The sequence below is a fragment of the Bombina bombina genome, chromosome 9, assembly GCF_027579735.1.
Source record: "Bombina bombina isolate aBomBom1 chromosome 9, aBomBom1.pri, whole genome shotgun sequence".
Classification (NCBI taxonomy): Eukaryota; Metazoa; Chordata; class Amphibia; order Anura; family Bombinatoridae; genus Bombina; species Bombina bombina.
In genome coordinates this window covers 280,173,086-280,180,228 of record NC_069507.1, presented here as the reverse complement: position 1 = coordinate 280,180,228, position 7,143 = coordinate 280,173,086, and positions in this window count along the sequence as shown.

Genomic DNA, 7,143 nt, shown 5'->3' with positions numbered 1-7,143 from the left:
GCATGCCTAACAATATACATAGCAGCAGCTTGTTCACAAATAGTTAACCTCTTAAAAGCATTTATTATTCCTGCCCCTGCAAGTGTGTCAAACCAATCACAAACAGCACAACCCCTCACCTGCAACCTTAAAACACCTGCAAATGCACACCCTCATTAGCCACCATGTTTCCCTTGCAGTATATAGCATTTAGAGTGAGACAGCGTTGTGGGGCACAAGGGGTGCTGGAACCCCTACAAGCCCCTGTTTTGGATGTTATCCCTGCTGCTGAGGTCCCTGGTCATGGTGCTGTAGCTGTCCCTGCTCCAGCTGCTGCTGCTGCCCTCCCTGATCCTCCTGCTGTTGTCCCTGTTCCTGGTGCTCCCCATGCTGCTGTTGCTGCAGCTGCCCATAGGCCAGCAGGGCCTATAAGACGAAGGCATCAGCAGAGGGGAAGAGCACCAAGGGTACACAGGGTTAGGGTCACCCTGTTTGGGATGACAGAAGTGGAGGTCAGGGAAAAATATCGCTTGACATCTGCAAGCCTCATTAACCTATATGAGGTCTTGAAGGATGAAATTGACCCTCAAGCGTATAGGAACCGAGCTCTGACTGGTATGCAGAAGCTGTTGTGTGTTGTACACTTCCTGGCAACTGGCTCATACCAGTCAACAGAGGGGCTTGTGTCTGGCCTAGCGCAGTCTACCTTCTCCAGGATTCTAGGGGAGGTTCTGACTGCTCTAGATAACCAGACACAACGATACATTCATTTCCCCCATACCCCCCAGGAATGGAACCGTCTTAAACAAGGCTTCTATCGACTGGGGGGTATTCCTAATGTCATGGGGCAATTGATTGCACACATGTGCGTATTGTGGCCCCACATGAGGAGACAATCCTCTATATTAACAGGAAAGGGTTTCACTCATTGAATTGCCAGATGGTCTGCGATACCAATCTGAAATTCTTACATGTGTATGCAGGCTTCCCAGGGAGTGCACATGATTCCTACATCCTGCGCCAGACCTCCTTATTCAATATGTTTGAAAATAGAACACTTTCGGGAGGATGGCTGCTTGGTGAGTACCTTGATTCTGTCTGTATATTTCTAATAAAGGGACACTAAACACATATTGTCATCTCATGTGTCAGATAGAGAATACAATGTTAAACAGCATTATAATTCACTTCTCTTATATCATTTTATTCATTCTTTAAATATATTTTTTTAAAGATTTTCTAATTCACATATATGAGCCAATCATATGAGGCTTCTATGTGCAGCCACCAATCAGCAGCTATTGAGCATATCTAATATGCTTGTCATCAAGAGTTATCTATAGAATGGAGAAAATGATCTAATCAAAGTTAATTATCAAGCTGCTAACAATTGCAGGTTATTATTAAATGGACAGTCTAGTATAAATTGCTCTTCCATTATTCAGATAGGCCTTTGAATTTTAATTAACTATCCTGATTACTTCCATTAATATTTTGATGAAATCTATCTTTTATATGTGATTCATGTTGTGTCCCTTTAAAGCACATGATGTACCTGTAGTAATCCAAACACATATGTTACATGACAGGTGACGCAGGGTACGGCTGCAGACCATGGCTATTAACCCCGTTGGTGCACCCCATTACAGAGCCACAACTCAGGTACCAGGAGGCACACATAAGAACAAGGAATGTCATTGAAAGGAGCTTTGGCCTATTAAAAACCAGGTTCAGGTGTCTGGATGTTACAGGCGGAGCACTACAGTATAACCCCAACAAAGTGTGTTCCATTGTCAATGCTTGCTGTATTCTACACAACATTGCTGTGGACACACGTTTGTTGGGGGACATTGACCCAGAGCAGCAGCAGCAGCTGGTTCCTGTACCTGAGGATGTGGACAGGGGGACACTGAGGGGGAATGAAGTGAGGGATTATGTCATCCGGGAATACTTCACCTGTAAGTTACTTATTCATAATTACAGTAAACCGTAACATTCACATGTATTATGATGTTTGACAGTACCTCACCAACCATTGCATGTGTATATATCATGTCTTGCAGAATGTAAAGGTTTGGATTTCCACTGCATGTAAGTGAAAGTACTACATCCCAACCCCCTTCCCTTAAAGGGACACTATACCCAAACATATTGTTTCATGATTAAGGATAGAGAAGATAAATTATAACAAACCTTATAATTTAAATAAATGACCTATTTTCATTATTAATTTAGATATACTTTAATGAAGACATAGAAATGCACACAGTGAAGAAATTGCAGGAGGCATCTATATACAGCTACTAATCATCAGCTACCAAACACATATTGATATTTTTTTCAGCAAAGAATATCAATAGAATGAAGCTACAGAAATAATAGAATGAAATTATAGTTTAATTTAGAAATTATCTTCACCTTCAAAATCATGAAGTTAAAATATTTGCTTTAATGTCCCTTTAACAACCCTAATTACTGTATATTTATAATTTGTTTAATTCATGTTTAGTTCACTATCATTAAGAATGAGGATAATGGATATTTATACCTTATGTTCACACATTCTTTAAATATATTATTAGTTATATATACCAACGTGTCAATTTATATTGGATGTGAGAAACCTTGATGTACATCTTAGAAGTTAATATTACTATATGTACCGTTGAGACACAACCATGTCATGTTGTTTATTGAGCATGAATATGTCATAAACATTATAATAATACCTTTTTGGTCCACTTCAACACAGGTATTATTATATGTTTTAACAATATTACTGTACTAAAACACAACTCACATGGATGTGGATGACAATTAGATAGTAAATAACAGAGGACAAGATTTTCAAAGAAATTGAATAATATTTTTTTTTTTTTAGGCCTCTTAGATGAGGGGCCTGGTGTGGGTCTTCTGCCTCTCCTGGGTTGTGTGGATACACTAGGAGTGCTGGTCACAGAGGAGATACTTGATGCCCTGTCCTGCTGTTGGGTGAAATGCTCCACCAAAGCCCCCAACAGTTGATTCTGTTCCCTCCATCTTTGGTCACTTTGGATTTGCATGTCCGATATTACACGTAGCATTTGGTTCTGATTTTGGACCATAGCTGATAGCGATGCTGCCATGTCCCTTTGCAGCTCATTCGACCTCTGTTGCAAACGGTGTTGGGTTCTATGGAACCTGTGTTGTTCCCTCTGCATATTCTGACACGTTTCCGTTAGAGTCTCACAGGTCAAAGTTTGCCTCCTCTGTAGTGAGATATATTCTTCACCCATGGCAGAACTCAATTGATCCATGGGTTCTTCATCAGCAGGGACAATAGGCTCTCTTTCAATGACGTGTTCCTCAGCTGGAGGTGCCAGAACAACAACCTCAGCTGGAGGTGCCGGAACATTAACCTCAGCTGGAGGTGCAGCAACAATAACCTCTGTTGGAGGTGCATCAACAATAACCTCTGTTGGAGGTGCATCAACAATAACCTCTGTTGGAGGTGCAGCAACAATGACCTCTGTTGGAGGTGCAGCAACAATGACCTCTGTTGGAGGTGCAGCAACAATGACCTCTGTTGGAGGTGCAGCAACAATGACCTCTGTTGGAGGTGCAGCAACAATGACCTCTGTTGGAGGTGCAGCAACAATGACCTCTGTTGGAGGTGCAGCAACAATGACCTCTGTTGGAGGTGCCGGAACATAAACAGCAGCTGGACGTGCAGGAAGAGATATCTCAGCAGGAGGTGCAGCCACAGGGATATGAGCTGGAGGTGCAGGGCGATGGATTACAGTTGGTGGAGCCCTTCCAACTGAGGATGATGGTCCAGATGTCGGGATGGACCGATAGTCCCAATGTCCGCTGGTGTGCATCCACTCAGCCTGCTGGTATACTCCTGTGGTGCCCTGATATTCTTGGGGGGGGGGGGAATACATCTACCCTTTGGGGCTGGTGGGGCTCCCCCTCCAAGCCATAGGAATATTCCTCCTGCCACGGGTCCTGCCAGGTATCCTCCTCTAATGCAGGTGGCATGATATGTGGATGTTCAATCGACGCAGTCCAAGACATCTCATGCCTGGCATACTCCTGCTGTCGTATCTGTACCGGTGGTTGTGGTGGACATATATTTAGAACCGGTGTTGGGGGATTCATGGGCATAGGCACCCTGGTGACTGGAGGTTCTGTGAAGGAGTCAAATGATGAGAGTGATTAGTACAGTCACATATCTATCCATGTGGGCATACAATTTACATGCTAGGGCCTATCCACATTCTCATGTCAAACTCTATAACATGCTTGTGCACATTGAGATTTGTGATATGAGGGTTTGTAATATGCTAATTATACATGTATGTGTTTCATACAATAGTTCTGTGTACATGTCAGTGATGGAGAAAATGTGTTCTTTAAGTGACACTATGGTTGTGATGACTATGGTGTCCATTTACTGAAAGGTCTACATGTGGCTTGTGGCCTGTGTTACTCTGAGACATGTTAGTAAATCACTATTCTACCTCATATCATGATTTTCAATGTGTTAAGTAGCATTAAATGGACATGCAACCCATATTTATTATTTCATGATTCAGCTAGCCAAGCATGGAATTTTAAAAAACTTTTAATTTACTTCCAGTAGCTAATATGCTTCATTATCTTGATATTCTTAGCTGATATGCATTTATTGATAGGCTCAGAAGCTGCTGATTGTTGGCTGTACATCAATGCCTGATTGATATTTAATAAACTAAGATTTTCAAAATAATAATTAAATATAGATAATGGAAGTAAATATGGATGTTGTTTAAAACTATATTCTCTATCTGAATAATGAAAAAAGATCTTTGTGTTTCATGTCCCTTTAATGTTAAATATCATTGTATATTTAGTTGTTAGTAATCAAAATACCATGATCCTCATTGTGTACATGAATGTGTGACAATATAGGATGTTATAACACAAATACATATTATACTAGTGTGTGGGATGTTACTCACCAGCATGCTGTGCTGATGTTGCAGTCCCTGAGTCACGAGCCCCTGGAAGTCCACGGACTGCTGTGAGGCTCAGGGACCTACGAATGAGCTCCTGCCACTCATTGTATTCTGCCTCATAGTGAGGCCCACCTCCTGTTGCCCTCTGGGAGATTGCTTCCTGGCCCATCCTCTCCTTGACCCTCCTCTTGCAATCATTCCATCTCTTCTTAAGCCCGTCAACATTCCTCCTCTGTTGGGACACTCCATTGACGGCCTCCACCACCTTCTGCCAAGCATCCTTACGCCTCCGGGCAACTCCTTTGCCCTTCTCTTGTCCAAAGAGGGCATTATGGTTCTCCAGGACAGCCTGGACGAGAGTGAGGTTTTCTGCAAAACTGAAATTGGGACACCTCATACGCTCCTCGTCCTGGGCTGCCTGGCTCCCTCCCTGGGATGTCCCTGGTGTGGGTTCCTCCCTATCCTCTCCCTCCTCCCCCCTTCTATCCCCATGTGCACCCTCTATCCCTCTTCTCAGTGTGCCTGGCCTTTGGGCAACCCCACTCCCATCCTCCCTTCTGGCTCTCCCTCTCCCCACTCCGCTCACTCCCTGACGGGGACCCTGCTGCTCCTCCTGTACATAATCCTCTCCCTGCGACTCCCCTTCCCTCCTCCCCCCAGCCCTATCTCTCCCTGACATCCTCACACTACACACACTCACACACTCACACTCACTCCCGCTTCAATCACACACAATCACAACCAGACACTCAGCCTTTCAAACTGTAAAAGATAAATAAAGAGTGTTGGGTGTTATCAAAAAAAAGTGTTGTGTATTTTGTATATGTGTGTATGCAAAATGTGTGCAATATGAAAAATAGTGTAAGTAAATGTACTGGCTTAACAATCCAACCAACAATCCGACCTAACTAACTTTTGATGATGCTCCTTTCTCACTACTCTTACCACTAATCTCTCTACTCGCTGTAGTGTGCTGTAGCTCCAAGAACCAACCAAACACACTAAAGAAATTGCGGCTGCGCAGGGGTTTAAGTATGATTTTTGAATCTCGTCATTACGTGGCGCATCTCTTAGAACTGGCGTAATTTTTTACGAGTCGTAGGCTAATTTGCATAAAACTACACTTTATTGAGACTTTACGTGAACAAAAAACAGGCGCAAGTACTTGCGACGACTAAAAGGTGTATTTGCGCACATTTTGGCTGCTCGTCGGTTTTCATGACTTACGCCAGTTTAGCATCTGACGGCGGTGAATATTGGATAGCTCGAGTTGCGAGCTGAAACTGCGGGCGACGCGGGTTACCTCGCTTGCGCCGAAAACTACGACCTATATCGGATCGCGCCCCAGAGCTTTAATATACAGAAATAAACCTTAAAAAGCTAATTTTCATACATTTTTTACTCTGCAGTTGGTATAAAAAGCAATTGTAAACACATTAAGGGAAAAACTATTTTACAGTATACTGTCCCTTTAAAGCTTTTTAGATTAGGAATTTTTTTTATTTTCTCTGGGCAGCAAAAGAGCTAAATGCCCTTTTAGGGGTAATGCCCAGCCAAATGCCCTTTTGTTTTTAGGGCACTTTTTAGAGTAGTTTTTTTTAGATAGTTTATTTTTTTTTGGGGTGGGTGTTGGGGGGTTTAATGTTAAAAGGAAGTAGGGTTTTTTTTCCTAAGAAAAAGAGCTGGTTCAATTTAGGTCAATGCTCTACAGAAAGCTTTTTTTTTATTTTGGGGTGGATTATTTTTGGGGGGTTTGGAATAGGGGTAACTTTTATTTTTGGTAATGTTAATTTTCTTTTACAGTAATGGTATTTTTTTTAAAAAAAGGTAAGGTTACATTTTTAATTTCTCAGGTAAGATTTTATTTTTTAAAGGTAGGTTTAATCTATGTTGGGTTAACTTTTGGGGTGTTAGGTTAGGGGGTTTAGATGTTAGTGGGTGACTTTGCAGAGGAGTGTTTGGCGGTTTAGGGGTTAATAGTGTAGAAATAGCAGAATGGGGGAGGGTGGCAGCTTACGGGTTAATAGTGTAAAAAGGTAGTGTGCCATGTCGGGGTGGCGGTTTAGGGGTTTATAGTGTAGTTTAGTGCAACTGTTTCTTCCGGATAAACTCTTTACGCAACCTTTCAGGTTGCTAAAAAGTTTGAACGGTAAATGAGATTGTAATCGCATTTACTTTCAACTTG